The sequence below is a fragment of the Colossoma macropomum genome, unplaced genomic scaffold (genome assembly GCF_904425465.1).
Source record: "Colossoma macropomum unplaced genomic scaffold, Colossoma_macropomum, whole genome shotgun sequence".
Lineage (NCBI taxonomy): Eukaryota > Metazoa > Chordata > Actinopteri > Characiformes > Serrasalmidae > Colossoma > Colossoma macropomum.
Genome location: NW_023494806.1, coordinates 24910856 through 24931431, shown reverse-complemented (window position 1 = coordinate 24931431; position 20576 = coordinate 24910856). Strand labels below are relative to the sequence as shown.

Genomic DNA, 20576 nt, shown 5'->3' with positions numbered 1-20576 from the left:
AAGCCATGGTATTAGTACTAAAACTACCACACTAGCATTAAAATCTAATTATGCAGTCTGGGATATGCAAAGTAATTCAGTGTAGCAGGGTCTTTTTTTTTGTTGTTTTTTTTTTTATTTGTATTTTTTTTGCACAAAACCACAGGAAGCCATGTGTCTGTGCATGTGCGTGTTTGTGTATATGCACTGCATCACACCAAAAAACAGCTGCAGACACTCAGGGCAGGATATGACAGTCACAGCCATATATGGTAAAATGCTGCAGGGCTTAGAACTGTAGCCTGCTGAACGACATATACAAACAACACAGTCTTGTGAGAAACATAGACACAGATGAATTTAGGACGTGGCATGTGAACAGTAAGAGCTGTCTGTAGTTTTCAATATTGCCTAGTAAATACTAGTTATTGTTGAACTTCTTTGTAGCGTCCTCTAAGTGAGACAACTATTTGGCTAATAGTCCTGCTGCTTGGCATAGACGTCCAGCCAGCTACATGAGAGGAACATACTGAAATATGTTATAGAAAAGTGACCTCTGTGATTCAGCATTATTTTGTATGGCACACAATCATGAGGTTTTAGCTGGAGATTAACTGTGTAATAAATAATTGTAAATGACATTAAAATTAGCCTGACACTGGTTCAATTGCCATCTTGCTTTCTAGCTGTCAATACTTACTAGTTCTCATCTGATGAGGGAAACAGCTTGAATTCATATAAACAAACGTTACTCTCCACTCCCCTCTAAAGGTGTTATAGCACTTAGAATTTTTTTTTGTTTTGTTTTTGTAAGACCCATTACATCTCAGTAACTGATTCCGCTTTCTTTCATGTATTTGCCTCAACAGAATTGATAAAAACACGCAGTCAGTTTGTTGTGTTATAAACACATGATTGTGAAAGCTAACAATTGTGGAAAATAGTTGCAATCAGCTTGAATAATTGCAGTCGGCTCAAATAATTTTGATCCGGTGATTATGTAATAATTGTGATAGGACCACCGGCAGCATTTTGCTTCTCCCTGACATTCTTATGTTGTTATGTTACAAAGTTATTTCTAAGTGGCTTGTTTTGTGAGTTGAAGTCTGACATTTGTGATCTGTTGTCATATTGTCATATATAACTGGCAATCATATAAGTCATCTGTTTAACAAACTGTCTAATTTTTGACATTATAAAATTATAGCAGCCAATATCAGTTGTTGGATTTTTAGATGATTGAAATTAATATTGATATCACTAACAGTTTTGATAACAGTCAGGAAGTGTAGATTCTTTAGTTTGATAGCTTGATGAATGCACAATCACCCCCTTATCTACTTTTCTACGTTAGTCTTTTGTTACATATTACATGCTCTTGGAGAGGCCCTTGTAGTGTAACAAATGGAGGGAAAAACTCTGCAATTAGGTATGATGTGGCCAGCCAACAATAATACTGAAAATACTGTAATAGCAAAACTAAACAAAGTGTGAGCACTCTGAATTGGGCTTATTATTTTACAGTAACAAGATAATAATGATACATTATATTATTAGTCTTATGTCTTACAAGGTTGACAATAATAGGAAGTTCAAAATTAAAAAGAAAACAATGTGCAATTGGTGCTATAAATAGAGGAAGAAACAAAAAGAGGAAGAAGAACAGAAAGAGGAAAGTCTTATTATTTCCGAAGTAGTGTGTTAACTTTAGAGAACAAACATATAACCAGTTAGCCTCAGTTTGCAGGTATCGGTATTACCTGGACAAACAGGAGAGGGACAGCAGTGGAATCAGTCCTGCCATTTGGAAAAAAGTGCTTGTTGTCAGTATGTTTGTTAGAGCAGATAAAGCCATAGAGACATGGCAAAGCATGATTTACTTTTTTTTGCTTGCATGGTACCTGCAACCTTTCAGACAGGAACTACATCAGTCCTTCAGTGAAATCGTACTGTCAGGTATTTTGGGGAAGCTAATGATAGTTGGGACCTGAGGCACTCTTATTGTAATGGTCGGGCTAGTATCTCTAGTATAAGGCAGTAATCAACAAGTGCATCCTGTGCTAAGGAGTGAGCCTTGTTAAAGCATAAACATTTTTGTGGACTTGCTGTGCTATACAGTCTTACATTCATTGTTTTCCTTGCCCATTTCTGGCCACCACATTTCAAATTCAATCCTCTTATGCTTGCTCCCGTTGATTTGTACTCCTCCACCCTCATATCCCGTGGGAGGGGATACGATTTCCCTGTTGTTTCTACGAAGGCAACTCCTCTGGGTCCTGTGAGCCCCGCAGGATTCCCGTCCAAATATCACCCTCTATCTTCCGTGTTAATTGTTCTTTTTGTTCAGTGGAAATATTCCAGTCATGTTCACTTTTTTTCTCTGAACAAAGTACTGAAAACCCAATAACTCCAAGCAAACCTGAGAGGCGGGGAAGGGAGGAGGGACCGGAAACCATTGGAAGACTTGAAGCAAGTCCCTGGCACGCTTCAGTCAGGCCACAGCTCGACTTTCAAGCCCTTGATCAGGTGCACTGGGCCCAGGCATGAGCTATCAAAGCCTGAGGAGTCCCCCGCCGGAGCCAGGAGCAGAGGCAGGGTGGGCCCGTGTGGAGAGAGCAGGGGGCTTTGATGGCCGACAGGAACCCTCCAGGGTCATGAATTTTTCAGCAGCGGATTGCTGGGTTACAAGGACTCGTACAGGTGTAAGGAAGCAGGTTGTCGCAGACATCTGTTCAGCTCCCGGACCCTGGGGTCCGTACCCCCCCAACCCACCACCTCCCCTGCTTCACTCAACCCCCCTCCCCTTCTCCCCCAACTCCGCCTGCAGCCAAGACTGCTGGATTGTCAGCAGATGTAGCTTTTTTTTTCCGAGGCAGCCCGAACACTTTCTGGTCTCACATTTACCGCCTGAGGGGCTCCAACACCAAAGGTAGAGGCAGGGGTGGACACAGCTGCACTGCCGAACTTGCCTGGGGCGCAAATAAAGAGATCTAATGCGGTTTGACTGTGTTGTCGGGGGAGACTGGGGAGCCGGAGAGGCACTTCAGAGCCCAACTTAGCTCCGCAACATCTGCCGTTGAGTTTCCGGAAAAAGGCGGCCAGGGACAGCAGGTATGAGAAGGTGGCAGCCTTGTGGAGGGCTGGCCCTATTACGGGCGGGGAGCTCTTTTGAACGGCCGCCTGCCTTTCTCACCCGCCTCCAACCAACCGCCTGGCTCGGCGGGGCTCGCAATTGTTTTACAAAGCAGCAGCCTGCAAAACACACTAACAAGCTCCTTTATAAATGATACATTAACATACATTAACCCTGCCGATCTGCTGCACAAAGACAAAGTCAAGGCACATGGACCTGGAGAAGAGAGTTGCTAATTTGACTGTGTGTGTGTGTGTGTGTGTGTGTGTGTGTGTGTGTGTAAGAACGCCGGTGCTTTTTAGCTCCTCTTAGGGAGGGGTGGTGGAGTGGGCTGTGTGGGGGTAATGAGTATAACTGATGGAGATTATGCTGAAGCTGGCTTGAGAGTATTTATTTCCAAGAAGTATCTCAGCAGGCTATCACTATTGAGGAAATAAAGCTTATATTCCTGCTTCTCCTCTGCACTTGTGTTACCTACAACATTTATGCTTTTTTAGTGCATGTTCCCTTAAAGAAATAGTGGTCAAAATTACATTTACTCAATTTACCCCTTACCGCAACAAGCCAAGACATTTGGTGTCCAAAGTTTGCTTCTTTGGTTTTCACTAGCTATGAGGCTAATGTTGCTAATAAGCAAAGGAAGCTTATAGCTACCAGTTAGCATTGTGCAAACTGTATGTCTGAATCATTGTACACTTTAATCAAACTACATTGAGTTGTTAAACAATCTATAATGAATGTGTTAATGTGGTTCCTTAGTTAGAAAAGACAACAGCATTCTTGTTTAAAAAAGTACATTACAAAGCTAAAAACAGTAGCACTAATTTTGAACCCTGAATTTTGTCCATACTTTTGTCAGTTAGGTATATATAACAGTATGTTACATAGTATTATAGTATAGTGATACTAATATACTTGAGCCTGAGCAACACCTCAGCGTGGTTTGGGGCATGTGGGATGATGTAGGCATGCAGTTTGTGGTGGTGCTAAGCTTCCGTTGCTTGTCAGCTACATTAGCTGCTCAGTTTCAGTGCAAAACTAAGGAAACAAACTTCTGACACTAAGCATCTCTTGGCAAATTGACTACATTTGGGGTAAATTGTGTATATTTGATTCCTTTACACCCAAGGAAGGCTTGGCATGTACCCTGAATTCGCAGTCAGAGCGTGAACAAATCACTTTCTCACCCCTGACGGTATTTTACCCTTTTGTTCAAGACATATAAATGTTGCTTTAGCCCCTGCATATATTAAGCCCTATTAAAATCAACCTCTGTATAACACATCTTATAAGCACTTGCCAGACTGCTAGCCTCTTAAAGGCATCGCTTTAACGAGGTAGAGTTTATTTCATAACAGTAGAAACTCACAAAAGGGATCTTTTCGGCTCATGATTCCAAGGCCTCACCCTCGCATCACGACTCGCAGGTCGGTACCCCCGCAGCCCAGTGTGTCTTAATTTAACAGCCATCGGTCACGTAAACAGTGCGGCGGGAGCTTTTTAATTAAGCGACTGGGAGCGGGCAGTGCGACAGGGCCCGGCTCTTGAAGAATGCCATTAGAGGAGGGGGTGGACAGAGGAGGGGGGTGGAAGAGGAAGCAAGAACGGCTGCGCTGGCAGAAGCAAAGAGCATTTGGGCGGAGGAGGGTAGCGAAGAGAGCGGAGAGGGAGAGATTAAGTCGCTGGGCTGGCAGGCCCAGTCCCTCAGGTCGCAGACACACATGGCCAGATTTAGCCGTGGCAGCGTTTAAGAGCCTGGATCAGGGGCGAAAGCGGCGGCATCATCGCTCACTGACAACACTGGACTGTTTGCTCGCCCCCCCTGCCCTACACTCTCCCCCCACCCAAGAGCCAAATGAGTGAGAGGACTCAGGTCCTAATGAACTAGCCAGAGCAGTATGAACTGGGGCTGGCAGCTTCATCGGAGGAAGCGGCCTAATGAGCGGAGCCGAGCTGCTGCGGCTTAGTACGGCAAATAGAGTTTACAGACCAGCGTGGTCTCGTTTTACAGTCATTAACCCTTACACGTCGAGAGTTATTACTTTCAGCTTGCTATACTTTTTAAAAGGCAATTATGTGATTACATATTTAATTACAAACATGCATATTATAGTTATGCGGTGAATTACATTTACATTCAATTTATATTCTGTGTCAACAGCTTCGAGTCGGCACTTCTGACATTTTTTTCTGTTTGTTTTGATGTCAACAAATGACAAACACATTACAAAACATGCAATAGATGTTTTTTTCCTGCTAAAATATTCATTTTTAATTAATTAATGTAAATCAGAATAAAACCTACGTTCAAAGATGGTAACGATTGAAATATGAGATAGAGATAATTAAAGTTGTATTACACTATGCTTTGCTTATCATCAATGATAACTGTGACTTACAAAGGTGAAAGTGCCTTATGTCAGTAGTATGGGCTCTGTGTACTCACACTGTATAGTGTTGTTTAGAATTCCTAGGGTCTGTCTGCATTGTTTGGGGTGAATACATTAATGAAATTGTTTAATTAGTTTCAGATTATTTTCAGTATCCCATTATAGCCTTTGTCATGCAAATGATTAACCATCAATGTACTGATTAAATTGGACAACGTGATGGGTATTTACAATAAAAAATAAGCAAAAACAAAAACAGTGAACAGCAGTATAACAGAGAATAATGATTGTTGGTGAATATATTACTGAATATGTATTGTTTGAAGACAGCCACAGTGCTAAATGTCTTGGCGCATTAAATGCAATCTTTAGTGTTCAACAAAAAAAATCTGGCAAAACGGTATTAAGTTGAAACTCACCCTAGATCAGAGAGCATGGGATTTCTAATTAACAGGGTAATTGGAATTAAATCCAGAGCATCACAAATAATGAAGCGTTCCCAGCAGAAGAAAGCCCTTGTTTGCACATGGGGAGAATTGAAGTGGCCAACAAAGCGCAAACACAATTACGCAAGTTTGACTTTTGCACCTTTCTGTGTCTCTGTGTCAACCTCCGCACGCCCTCCCTGGCCTTTTATTGTCTTTAAGTAGCCGGTGTGCGAATACTATTATTGTGGGATCATGTTGGGTGCGCAGGAGGGAGCTTAGCAGGGACAATAGTTGCTGACCGGGTTGACCGCTGCTGACCGGTGCGCGCCTCCTGCCTCCCTGCCTCCTCATTAGCGGCTATCAGCGGACGCTCCTGTTCCCCCCTAACAAGAGGCTGACAGCTCCATTCAGCCGCCGCCGCCCCAGAGGAGAAGTGACAGCTTTAACGGCGGCAGGGTCCCGCTGATTTCCTGAAATGGCCCCTCTTGCTCTTTGAACCAGATTAGCAATCCAGCCACACCCGCCCCCCCCATTATTTTTCTCAATATTTGGGTATGTGAAGTGCAGAAAAGTAGGGCAGATGTCCGTGCGGCTGGTCTCGAATTGGCTAATGTCTGCTGCATTAAGCTGTACAGGCTCCACAAGCAGCCAGGCCTGCTGGTAACAGGATTAGGTGGGGGACCCCAGTGAGGGTTTTGGAGGGGTGACGCCTAGAGGAAGGGATTGTTGAGAGAGCCAAATAGAGAAAAAAAAAGGGTCTGATGGTGGTCTGAGGCTGGTGGGATCCAAGCAATGTGGGCGGGCTTGTAGAGGAACTGCTGATATCAGACTTTTAGGCCAGTAACATTTAAATGCAGAGCATTTGACGTATTATATAGGGCCATCACGTTTGTCTTTTTGTACATTAACCTTAAGTGCTCGGTTTTCGGCCTTGGAGGCTTATGGTAGATTTCCATGTGCTTTAGAAACTCAACTCTACTCTTATTAATCTGACATATTGAAAACAGATAAATCGTACCCCAACATTGACATCTGACAATAAGCATTTTTTTGGATGCCATCTTTATATGGTTCCTTTATGCCAGTAATCTTCTTTTTTAAGATTCCTGTTTAGCTGCTTTTTACCCAAAAGGCTTTGTCGTCCTGCGGATTTAAACTCTTGATCTGAATTTCAATCCGTTGACAATCATATTTCATTGCTGCAAGTGTTTGCAGGCTGTTTTTATTTTTGAAGTCAAACATTTCAGCTCTAGAGCTGTTATTGTGTTAGAGATGCTTTTGACAAGGCCGTGTGATTAGTTGGGTGGGCTGGTACCTGCTCGTTTGAGCAGGCTACTCTCATGGTCCTGTGTGCTTCCCCTGGCTGCCTTGATTGAATCAGAGTTGATGTGGGTTTTTCATACTGGCCACCACCATAGCCGTGTCACCGTCCGCACCGTTTCTTCATCGCATATTAAAATCAAAAAGCCCCTCACAATGAGAGCAGGGATCTTGGCTGTAATTAACTAGCATTATTGTTAATGTCAGCTTTTCCGAGGGCCGCTTTGTCGCACGCATTTCTGTCTCCATGTGTGACGGACCTACATGGAAATCACACTGGGAATGAGTAATGTATTATAATGCTCTTCTACCCTCGTCTGATCAATTTGAATTTTAAAGTGATGAAACCGAGAACCTTCGGGTTTTTTTTTCTGCTCTATAGAAGTACAGAATTAGACTATATAATGTGATATTTTGAGGCTGTTTATTAATGTGTGGTGTATTTGTTATTTTTTTATATATTGCAATATATTGATATACATTTTTGTGTCAGAGTGAAGCATTGCAATCAGACAAGACTTCTGTAATTATAATGTAGTTTAATAAAAATAAGCAGTTATGAACAATAATGAAAATAAAAGAATACTTGCAATAAATTAATTGCATTTACTTTTAAGGCCTCAGTATGTTAATATCACTTGGTATTGATAGACTAATAATTGTCAAATTACCTGAAATCAGCGACAAAACAAGACATACCATGATAAAATTATATAATTGTATATAACAATATAACATTGTAGAGCAGATAAAAAGTATGTTTACTGTCATAAGAAGATTGACATTTAATATCATAAGAAGATTATATAACCACTAAAACCAGGAAACTAATATTTTTTTATAGTTTCTTTGCGATAACATATAGCTTTCTATATTAATTTCAGTTAACAACAGCACATTTTCAACCCTTCCAGCACCACGTACTGTGGCTCAATCAGCTTGATTATGCTAATTAGCTTTGTTATGCAAATCGCCGAGACCTTTTTTTTATTTTAAACTGGCGGATGAACTGAAATTAAATGCTTTTTATAATCTGAATTTGACAGTAATTAATTGTGCTCATAAAAGCATTACTGTTGCTGCTTTAAATGTGGTGTGAGCACAATATTTGCCACTATCAACACTTGGTGGCTGGCTGCATGTCGCAACCCCCCGCCACCCCCCACACCACCACCACCACCACCACATATTTAACAACAGAATTGTGCCATGGATCTGGCTCTTAAAGACAAAAAGTTAGATTTGTACAGATCTGGGTTGAGGCATCAATGTTATTTGGACAGTTAAGTATGTTATGGATTGTACATTTATCACATATTTATACCTTTGCATAGTCACTGGTGATTATTCTAAATAAACCTTCTTATTTACCTAATTGTATTCTTTCCCAAGCAAATTCTGGCAAAGTGACCGTTTATGTTTTGGAGTATCTTTTAACATTTTATCATCTGAGCATCATTCATGGTTAAAGCTGCCATAAATAAGTAATAACTTGTGGTTCATTATTCATTGTGAAAACAAATACAGATGTGACAATTATTGTACAGCTATTGAAAAAATTTGGTTTATTCCTTTGTTTTGCACTGGCAGTTGAACATGATCTCTGGAGGAAAGGTACCAAAACACAAAAGCTCCCCACTGTCCTTTTAGATTTCCCGCACACTGACCTGGAATAATACGATATGCACGGAAAGAGACGTGAATTTCAATCAATATGCCATTCATCATCATAACGGATGGCTGTGATGCTAATGGTAACAGTTTATAATCTAACATAATAACCTTAATGATGATGTCAGCCTTAATGAGTTATAGGTCATGCCATCCCATATATCATTAATGAGCTAAATACTTCGGTTTGATGGACAAAGAACTTCAGGTCTGTGATGAGAAAAGAGCAATTTGCTGACATTCTGCCTTGAAATGGGGGAAAAGAAGATGGCAATCTGGATAAAACGGCATTGTTTACCTTATTTTGTTTTTATCACAGTCGTCTGGCTTTGTATCTGTGGGTCTCAAAACAAATGCATCTAAGTAGTTCTGAATCCCACTCTTGTGTGCACAGATGCAGACCCGTTCGTGTGGTCTTATTAGTTTTAACCCATCAGATGGCCCGAACGTCTAGATATCAGAAGCTGTTGAGTCTTTTACCCTTCCAGCATCTAAAACAGACTTACACTTGCACACACATATGCACACATTTTCTTTTATACAGCACCAGGACATGGGGTTATGTGTATGTCCCAAATGCATTATGTGCAAAAGTCAGAGACCACTCTTCATTAATTTGATTTCCAGTCAAACAGTCAATAAGTTTGTATTATTTATTTTCAAGAGATATTTATAAAAAGATTAGATCTAAAATAATCCACCTGCATAAGGAAGTGGAAAGTCAAAGGAACATACATGCAAAAACAGAAGTTTAATCAAACTTATAATCAAAAGATAATTCATATAAAATATTAACAACCTGATGGACCACCAAAGGGTCACCATAATGTTTAAAGCTCTTATCTTTGAGAGAGAAAATCAAGCTCCTTTCTTACTTCAGATCGGAAAAAATCCACAAGTGTTTCTGTCCATCCTTCCACTGTGAGAAGACAACTCTGCAGGTCTGAAAGGATGTGTAGCTGTTCCTGAGAAAATGGTCATTCCTAAAAAAAAGGAAATAGACGAAAAAGAAGAAAATTTACAAATTAAACAAAGAAGCTACTGGAGTTTTCAGAGTGTTTGGGATTACTTGAGTCCCAAGAAAATGCAAGCAACATCTGTGACTGAATTTGGAGGTGTGGAAAAACATCCCTGCAGATTTCTTTGAAAAGCAGGTCTCTTGAAAAGAACAGAAGCTGTACTAAAGGCAAAGAGTGGACACACTAAATGCTAGAAAAATATATTTAGTTGTTGAGGTTTCTGTGAAAGTTTCCGTAAAATATATGTTTTCTGCTTTTTTCCTGATGCTAAAAAAACTGACTTAATGGCTTTTTGACTGGATACATGAAGGGTGGTGTCTTTTTTTTTTTTACACAGCACTGTATATAAGTACCTGCGAAGTATACATATATGTAATAAGCTTGAACCTAACCCTACACTCAGCAAACAAAAAGAAATGATTTCGTCCTTCCAGTTTTAAACCGTCCAACATTTTTTGTTGAGCTTTTGTTAAAAAAAACACTTGTAGTTTGTCCTACAAAGTTTCAAAACTGCTTATGTTTTGGAATTTCTGAAATGTTATGCTAATGCAGTACGGTAATACAGTAGAGATTTTATTGCGCTGATCCGCTTCAGTCATCATGAAATAAACATCGCAGCACATTGGCCACCATTTATGAACTAGAACCTTATTCTGCACCACTCTGTCTTCTCAAATTAAGATGAGAGAAACTCTCCGCGACTGACATTAGCACTAATTAAGACATAAAACTGCAGCCAGCAGGTTTCTGAAGGTTACTCTGTCTATACCGAAGGAAGCGATAAAGGATGAAGCTGCTGATGACATGTGACGCTTTCAGCAGGCCCTGATGCAAACTACTGTTAATGAAGGCGTGGAGTCAGGGGACACAGAGACCTTAGACTGGAGTGTGTGTGCACTGAGCATGTGTTTGGGTGTGTGTTGAATTCCACCAGTCCTAATGACTAGCAGCAGAAGGGGCAGCAGCCTTTCACGCTAGAAAGTGTGTCACATGGTAGAGTGTAGTGGTGGACATGATGGCAGTGGGTGGAAGAGCGTAATGCTTGGTCAGTTTGCAGGGTTTTTATCGCTATTGTACTGAGCGTCTTGCTGCCGATCCACTCTGAGAATTAAGCGATGGTCTCTTAAGCATATCTTCCACCAGAGGAGTTACGATCCATGTTGGCCATAGTGAAAAGTATCGGCATGTAGAACAGCAGCTTTTTACAGTACTGTGCAAAAGTTTTAGGCACCTGAGAAACTTACATTTAAAAAGCTGTTTATCTATTTGTCAAAGTGTTTATTTGCTCATAAAAAATACAAATATTATAATAACTACAAACAATATTAATACAATAAGTAGTGATGTTATGTATGGAATATTCAACCAAATTAGTTCAAACTGCAGTCCCTCAGTAAAAAACATAAACAATTAAGCATTCACAGCATAGATATTTACCAGAATTATATTATAATCTGTTTAAAACCAAGGCATTAATTGAGATAGTGATAAGCTAAATATATATAAAAGCATAATTTATAGGGTATCTTCTATTGGGAGGAGCTGTCACAAGAGTTTCTGTAGTGTTATGCTTGTTTTGGTGGCAACATAATGAAATGTTCAATCATTTATTTTAATAAATGAAAGATAATTAGGCCATATGGTCTTTAAGTTTTAGTCTAAAATTAAAGTCAGTTGAAAGTCCAAAATGAGTTTTGAGCATCCAGGAGACATCTGGAACCAAACTTTGTTCTTCTAACCAGCCCACAAGACATCAAATACCTTTTTTTTAGAATAATAAATTCTTGTTAGGTTTTACTGGGTGATGTTTATTTGCATTTATTCTAATTATATGTGGTGTTTTTACAAGCACAAACACACTTATTGGCAAAATAGTTTTTGAACAAATTATTTAGGTGCCTAAGACTTAGTACTGTGTGTGCTACCATGTTCTGTCACTGTATAAAAGATGCACAAGACTTCCTTTGGACGCATTAAGATGTTTTCTGTGTGACAACGCAAGCTTATTTAGAGTACGGTTTGGATCGGCAAGCACTTATTAGAGTTATATTGCTCTTCAGTTGTTTTTGGCTTTGTTAGATCATTTTTTAGTTCTTTACATATCAAATAAATGCAACAATGGCACTGAGAAATCACATTAACACAGAAGAGCAGATAAAACGGAAGAAATTGTTGCTTTTTTTTTGCATCAGCCTTAAAGGGTTACTCACAGTAATATCAGATGAAGGGCACGAAGACGTGCATAAGTTTTTTTTAATGCTTGAAATAGCATTTGTCAAGGTGTTTAAAAATCTGGAAGCACTAGCATAGAGGCTAAATAGTGAAGATTCAGTGACGTCATTAAAATTTAAATTTGGGGTCATTTTAAGGACTGCCCAAAACACTGCACCTTACATTTTGTAATAAACCAAAAAAATGCTTTTACGAGGCCAACCCTAATGAGGCCATCTGAGAAGAACCTGGGGATTTTCCCGGAGTGTAATGAAACGCACTGTTGAGGCCATTAAATGAAAATATAACGGACCTGGCACGCGTGCAAAAAAAACAGTTTTCATTACCGTCACTTAGCTGTTGGATAAAGATGAAGACAAAATTAAGCCCTTCTACAACACAAAACTAGCCAAATGTTATGACGGTGTCAGGTTTTATATTGCGTTCAGAGAAGCTGGTTCATTGGCAGGGGATCAAAGAGAGGAAGCATCTGCAGCGAGCACCCAAAACCTGCGCACTGTAAAATAAAACACTAAAAACCAGCGGAGGAATTAAGTTATTGCGCATCATTCCTGATTTGAAATGATAGGAAATGATACTGAGGTGGAGAAAAAGAAAGAATTATGCATAAAACGTACTGCCCAGCAATCTTTTTCAAATATGGTGCTTTGACATCTTGCACTGAGAAACCTGTTTTTTAAAGAACATGAAGAGCAACAAAGTAATTAACACCCATCTTACCCCAACTGGACAACTTTCTTTTTTCAATAACGGTGTGTTTGTCTGATTTTGGTCAGAAACAGAGGATGACCGTGACTGGCTTCCCTGTATGAACTTTGCTTCTTGGCACATATGCAGATGCTTAGAACTTTTCATAGAGTGACCTTTTTCTCACAAATTGGTCCCTCCTATTGGAAATCAATTTGTGATTGGTTTATTCCTCTGTCACTTCATAAGCATGCTGATAGTTAAACTAACGACAGGCCTTCTCTTTAATTCTTGAAGTCCGAACCTATAAGGGGGCTTACTTGGCTATGTCTACCTAAATACCACAGAGGAAAGACAATTCCTGATTGGCCAACTTTCCGCTTGGCTTTCAAGAATTTAACCCTTTTATTTCCTCCAAAACCTAAGAATGATACAAGCATGATTCGATTAAATAAATTACACTAAAACTAAACAAAAAATTACGGACATGCATTTTTAATTCCCAGAATACATTAGGCCTTCTCTGAAGGCCTAGAAATCCCTGAGGGTTGCCCTATCAGTTTACAGAGAAGAAAATGCAGGTCATGTTTTGAAAGTGTACACATTAAGTCTTTCATATCAGAGCTCATTGCTCCTTATGTTGTTTATTCAATCATTTTAATGCTCCAGAGCTGCAGCTCAAGTGAGTCAACTCTCTTAGCAGAATGGGCTGTTACTCAGCATCTGCATCTTTGAGTCACATTAGCTAAAACAAAAATGAAAACTTTTTTTGCTGTCAGTTCTTGATTAATCCATTACCTATTCCTCTGCTTCTTCTTCCAGTGTTCTCAATGTTTTAAAAACAAGAAGGATTGGGCTTGATGTTAAGGTTTCAGTGCACTATATCCATAAAAATCAACTCAGTGTGAAAAGACTTTACAAAGACACATTAAACCACAGCATTAAACCATATAATTCACAAATGGTACTGCTTCTTATGCTGCTACAGCAGCTCAAAACCGGAGTAGGAGTTCCGGATAGTGTGTCAGAGGGCATACATATAAAATGGAAGGTAAAAGCGGTAAATTCTTCGTATCATTTTCATCCTTTTCTTCAATTTTTTCTCCTATTTTAGTTAATTTTACTAAAAAATGATAGTTATCCAGTCGTCTTTTCTGAAAGTTATCAGTAGGGGTTTGAGCACGAGCGTTACAGTTTTTGTAAAGAATTTTCTTTTTATTGTTATTCATGAGTCATCTTAAAAGATAAGACAGTAGTGTGATCCAGTTTTGGGAAGGACAAAACTGTTTTTTTTGTATTTTTTTCTCGTTATTCATGTTTTTTGTTTGCAACTATGGCAATAACAGCCATTTAAGGGTTGGAATGTAAAAGTATGTTCCAGTTTCAGCTTCTGGCTTTTATCATGAGTAACATGGGGAAAGTACCGGCCTGTTTTTTTTAGTGGTGTTGCAATGTTCTGTCCTCAAAAAGGCATGACGAGACTTAATAACAGTGTGTACATTAGCCAGTGACTTACTGTAGACTTAGACTTGTGCAGCGGTGCGGGTCAACCCACCTGGGAGGGAGACAGCTGCCTCGCCAGCATCCAGCGCGTGTCAGCCCTAATGACTCGCAGCTGACACCTCGGCCCAGCCACTCCGCTTTAGTCTGGGATGTAGCGCATTAGAATAATTACTCCCTGTCATCCTCCATTTAATAGGCGCCCCTCCCCCTGGCTCACACACATACACACATACTCGCACTCACAGAATCACGCTCTCCTCGTTTGCAAACACACACACACATGCGCATACACACACATATACGCATACTGTCACTGAATGGGGGCATCAAAGCTGCGAGCGAAGGCCCTCACCCCCCACCCCCTTGTCATTTGCCCTTAGCGGAATAAATAGTATTTGCAAATTGCATTTAAAGAGAGTGACTGGGAGATCTGAGTCTGAAGCCACTGCCTGTGTTTGGTTTGAGGAGAAGAAAACACACACACACAGGCATGCACGCTCTCACACACACAGATGCACAGATAGAGACATTTGCAGTCATAGTAAGGCCAGTCTGAGGAAGCACCTCATTATCATGACATCTGCATAGCTGAATACAGACTGGCTGCCTTCTGAGGCTGTGGGGCTCATGCCATGTTTGCTGTGGCCTGCAGTGAGCTATGAAGGCTGGAGATACTTTGGTAACAGAATCCTCTGTGAATAAACATGTGAAAAATAACTATAGTTAGGAGTGGCACAGTTTTACTCTGTGGTACTTAGACATTTTTTTACGGTATTTGCATGATTTAGTTTTTTTTCTGGTGTTTGAAAAGTAGGAACAGACAGAATGCACCATCAGTTTAGAAAAATACTATCAAAAACAATGAATACAAAAATTTTTATTTCACGTTTCCCACACTGCATTTCACTTAATCCAATTAGGACTGATTACACATTCTTTTTAATGAAACATGCAGTTGGTCAGTGTTTTTTTTTTACATATGATGTACTTAGACTAGCATATTGTGACAAATTGGTGTAAATTATCACAATAGCAGTAATTTTTTTATTTTGCCCACCCTTAACGGTAGTAAATGGTTAATAGGGTTTGGGTGGAGGTGGGGGAGGGTGGAGTTTTTTTTGTCCTTTTTTAGGTCGTAGTTTATTGTCATTTTAAATTTGGCTATGAAAGTATAAAGAACAGAATTGTGAATGTCACAAGTTTACCATCCAATGCAGAAGATGTTTAACCAGAGAAGCTCAACAGCTCCATTTCTACAATAATTTAATCTATTCTTGGTCCAAAAAAGTTTGGTATTAATCTAGGATATCACATAACCCAACATGTTTAAAAGTTCACTTATGTTCTTGTATTGGAATCTTAGTGTCTTGATACGGTTTGCATGAAATAAATCAAGAAATGAGCTGTTTTTTGAAACTTGTGGTGAGTATTTTTTTACGGTCACTCTGGACTCTTACCACACTTACTTGATTAACCAAAACTGGGCACGGACATTGGACATTTCAGAGAATTGTCCTTGCTCATGTCCTCTTTTGGATGATCTCAGTAAGTTCCTTTTAGTGATTACTAATTATCAGAAGAAGCTTTTTCGGAAGGCCAGTGGGAAATACTTCGTTTTTATTTTTGCGTCATATTTATCCTCATGGTCAGTGATAGATCCAGAAAAAATTAACTGTTGCTATGCCTTCTCCTTTACTATATCAACCAAGATATCGCTTGTAAAGTTTTTTTTTAATTATCTTTATTAACATTTTGAGAAAACAACACACACAAGTCTTTCCCCTCCCCAGTATCTTACACATTAACGGAAAAAAACAAATATATGAGTAAAAAAGAATTAATAAATAAAATTTATATATTTACATTTACAGTACAAAACACACTATAGCACCAGCCATTACACCTTAGGGTGTGTCCAGTTTTCCAAAATTTTCTGAAAGCTTATAGCTTCCCCTTAATAGAGTAAATTCTTACTTGGTTGATAAAACCATTTGTGATTGTGATAATCGGTTCAATGCTTGGTTTCTTCCTTCAATCTTTGGGTTAAGTCATCCATATGAAGTAGGGCTCTTGTTTATGTTATTCCTGAATGTGATAATGTAATAGGTTATAGTATAATGAGGTGTGAGGTTTCCAAGCACATCATGACTTTTATTATTTCAGTTAAAACAAGCACTCAGATGATATTCTTTCAACAATAAAATCTTAAAGTCAACCTGAAATCAAAACTGACCTTCTTTTTAACCTTGTTTAGCCATGTCTTTGGTCATGTTAAGCATGATTCATCATACCATACTATTTAAAAGACAGAATTCTTGTTTTCCCATCTGTGAAGTGTAGCGGCTTTTGCCACCTCTAGAACATCTCTGAAAGTTCACCATGCCCCAGCGGACGGAGAAAAATAACATTTGACTAATAAAATCATGTTTCACTGTCCCCTCCCACCACTCCCTTCAGTCATCAAGCGGTAGGTTCATCTAGTTCAGAGACCCTTGCTAATAGTGTTTTAATTGGAAACAAATCATGGTATGGATGGAAAATGCGTTATGTTTACTGATTCATTTTGACTTTAAAGCTCATGAACGACTATATATTGTTTAGGCACTACCTTGAAACTAATATGTAAGTTATGAGAGTGAGGAATTGAAGGCTGAACCTGAGTAATTAGAGTTTAGTAAATATTGTCTGAGCAGTTGGTGTCTATGGTGTCTATGAAACAAGGAGAGGACAAATGGAAGCACATTCTTAAAGGTCCTAAGTCAGTGGTTTTCAGCTCCAGTCCTGTGGTTCACTACTCTGTACAGTTTCAGGTGTTCTCTGTCCAACTCATGAAGAGCTTAGTAATTACCTGACGAGCTGAATCAGATGTGTTGGGGCAAAGAATAATTGAAATTGTGCAGGTTTGCCAGGACTGGAGGTGAAAACCACTCTCCTAAATAGTTCTTGGCTTAACCTTTACATTGTGTGGATATTCTTCAAATGAGTTCTTCACGTCTCATTTACTCTAAAGAGCTGTCCACTAAAAGGGTCTTCAATAGCGGTTCTTCTGTGGCATCACTCCAAAGAACCCGGTTGGCACCTTTGTTTTTAAGCAGTGCAAATATGAGGGTTATAGGTAAAGAGAAATGTGACCGTCAATGCCACGGCTGGTGTCTGGCCTGTTCTGTAAACTCCTCTCCAGGAGGCCAGTGCAGTCTTTGGAATAAAGGTCACTGCACGTCCCTGTGTCAGGTGGTGAACAAAAGAGGCAGGAGTGTGAACATCTCTATAAACACTGGAGACTCTGATGGTGTAAATGAGACAGTCCCTGGTCAGGTTCTTTGTCAGAACGAGTTACCTTTAACACCAGAGTGACATTTCTTCATAGTGCGTCTTGGTACAACTGGTGAAGCACTGCAGTATCAAAGGATCAGCTGTGGTATGTAATAGGCTGGTGTTTGTTTACCTTCAGACACACAAACAAGTGTTCACACATCTTTTATTCCACAGCTAATATTGTTCTACGTGTTATTGTCTGTTTACATGCCAGTGTACTTTTTTGCTCGCGGTACATTCACCCGTGTTATGGAGGTATGTGAATGTATTATTTGTGTGCTTACGAGTCTGCTTTCTTGTACTCTGTACCCCTGACCAGTCCGTTGTCTGACCAGCTCAGGTCACATTAACCCAATTCTCACAGTTGTGGTCTACATAAAGCCCCACAGCTCCTCCATAATCCTGCCGTAGCCCGGAGCGGCTTCACACTGCTAGATTTCCATCGTGCCCGCACAGCGATCACGTTATTTACTGCTTACATTACCATGCGGCTTGATAAGCATATTTTCCTCAGTAGACATAACAAGATGTTTTATCGCCAAGGCTTTCCACCGAGCATAGCAGCACGAGCAGCCTGGCTGTATTTACACTCCTGTGTTTTATGGCATTACATAAATAAAAACTTTTTCTGTCTTGTAATTTAGAGGTAAAATTTTTGGCAGTGAATAACGGCGTGAACCTGCTTCTAAAGACGCCCCAACATCGTAAATCCAGGTTAGCTTTTCATGCTTAACTTTCAGAGGAAATAAAAAAGTGTGGTACGTGAGGGTTACAGGACGTTCTTATTTAGACCTTTCCAGACAATTCAAGAGAAAAGATTTTCCCTTGACATTACACAAAAGGTTATAATCGGCAGTATCATAAGAGTGGATAGATTTTGAATCTGGCTAGACATAAACAGTGCATTCTTGGTGTATTATTGGTAAAAATGCATAAGCATAAGAATGATTTTTTGGTGTACAGTATTTTTCATCTATTTAGATTTAATGTTGACAACATGCCTTTATAATTACAGTAGAAATTACACTAGACAGAGGTCCAGTAAAGTCGTACGTAATCCTAAAAAGGAAAGAGTAGCTCACAGGATACTCAGTCAGCATCTCAGTCAGTATTCCTTGAAAAACCCATTCCTAGTATGCTGATTGTTGGCCTGAGATCCACATCAGGTGTTATGAATAGCTGTACATTTGCCTTTACATCGGGGCTCCACTGGCAGGTCACCCTGCGGAACCTGTGTAGGCCGGGTGCCAGAGCCATTTCCGCCCGAATTAGCCTCATCACAGGCTTTAATGCGTGCCACCCCACGGGAGGGCGGGCGTTCTGGCACGCGTGTGCCGCCGCGTCCAAATGGCAGGACGCTTTGCTGTCGTTCGCCACTGCACCGTCCTGACAGCTCCCTCCAATTATCGCTCCCCTTGTCGCATGCCTCGCTCTTCCCTCTCGCCCAGATCGCATGTGACCCCTGCCCGCCACTACGCTGGTGGAAGGCAAAAGGGGGGACTGTGGTGGCAGAGAGGGAGGCCCATGCACACAAGTATGTTGATACACTCATACACACACACACACACACACACACACACACACAGTTATTTTACATTACACCTGCGATTACCTCTCAACTTAATCAATCTGATTATAACGTCTTGACCTGTGATGACATACTGCATTCTGTTTATTGGCTTAGTAAATGAGACCACCCTTCATGCTTAGTATCCAGTCAAAACAGCCAATAAGTAGACTAAGTATACGTTTATGGAAGAAAACATATATTTAACAAAAAAATAAGCAGAAGCCTCAACAACTAAACATCACATTTTTCGTATTTAGTGTGTTCACCCTTTACTTTTATTACAGCTTCCATTCTTTTCAAGAGACCTGCTTTCAGTTTTACAAAGAAATCTGCATGTTTTTCCACAACTCCAGTTCAAGTTATTCATTTTTTATTGTCAAAAAAAGCTGGACACATACTTTTTATAAAATTACTCAAATGCCTGTAGCACTAACATTTGTCCACTCTTTGATTTTGTGCACACTACTGTCACTTTAACTCTTCCATCCATACACAGAGTTACAGCTGTGTCCTCCCAACACAAGGTGACAGTAGCTACATTTCCATCCAAAATGTTTTAATGTGTTTAAAACAAATGTTTTAAAGTTTTTCAGTGTCGGCTATGGAAATGGAAATTTTCTGTAAGATATTAGGAATATCAACAAAACTTTTTTTTCCATTCACCTGAAAAAATTGTTTATCAATGCCTGAAATGTTGCGAAGACCTTCATTGGAAACTTTTTTTTTTGCGGAGGAATTTTTTTCCACATTTATGCAGAAATTTAGTGTCATGTGACAGATTTTCCTCACATGCCACTTACAACAAACACAAGCAAACACAAACAGCATGTAGGAGTATTAGAGCTGGGCTAAGGGGGAGATAAGAGAGTTTTTGAAAGGAACTTTTCAGCTTTTAAAGAGAGAGATATCCAGATTTCTATCTCATGTGCATGTAAAATGGCTAAAGTAGAGATATGACTGAATCCACTTGCATAAGGAAGTGGAATGTCAAAAGAAAGTGAAGAAACAGGAGTTTCCAGCTCTGTGAGTCTGAAAGGATGTGTAACTGTCAAGAAGAAGTTACTGAGAAAAGGAAACAGACAAAAAAGAAGAACATTTGCACTAGAACACGAAACTGGATGAGATGTGAAGTAATGTGGACTGATGAGTCTAAATTTGTAACTGGGATGTGAAAAGCAGAAAATGCAACCAAATTCTAAGAAATTATATACTTTTTGCCTGTGGTGTAAATGCATTGGTAGACCAGATCACACAGACTGTTGAAAGTAATAGTTTAATAAACACAGAGCTAAAACAGGACACCTTATATCATCACCACCTAGACAGAAA

The 20576-nt window shown here is 39.8% G+C and overlaps 1 protein-coding gene across 1 annotated transcript in view; it reads left to right on the top strand.

The window, feature by feature from the left end:
* Window positions 1–20576, top strand: part of antxr2a (ANTXR cell adhesion molecule 2a) — a 64937-nt gene that overhangs the window by 32260 nt on the left and 12101 nt on the right. The window lies entirely within an intron of this gene.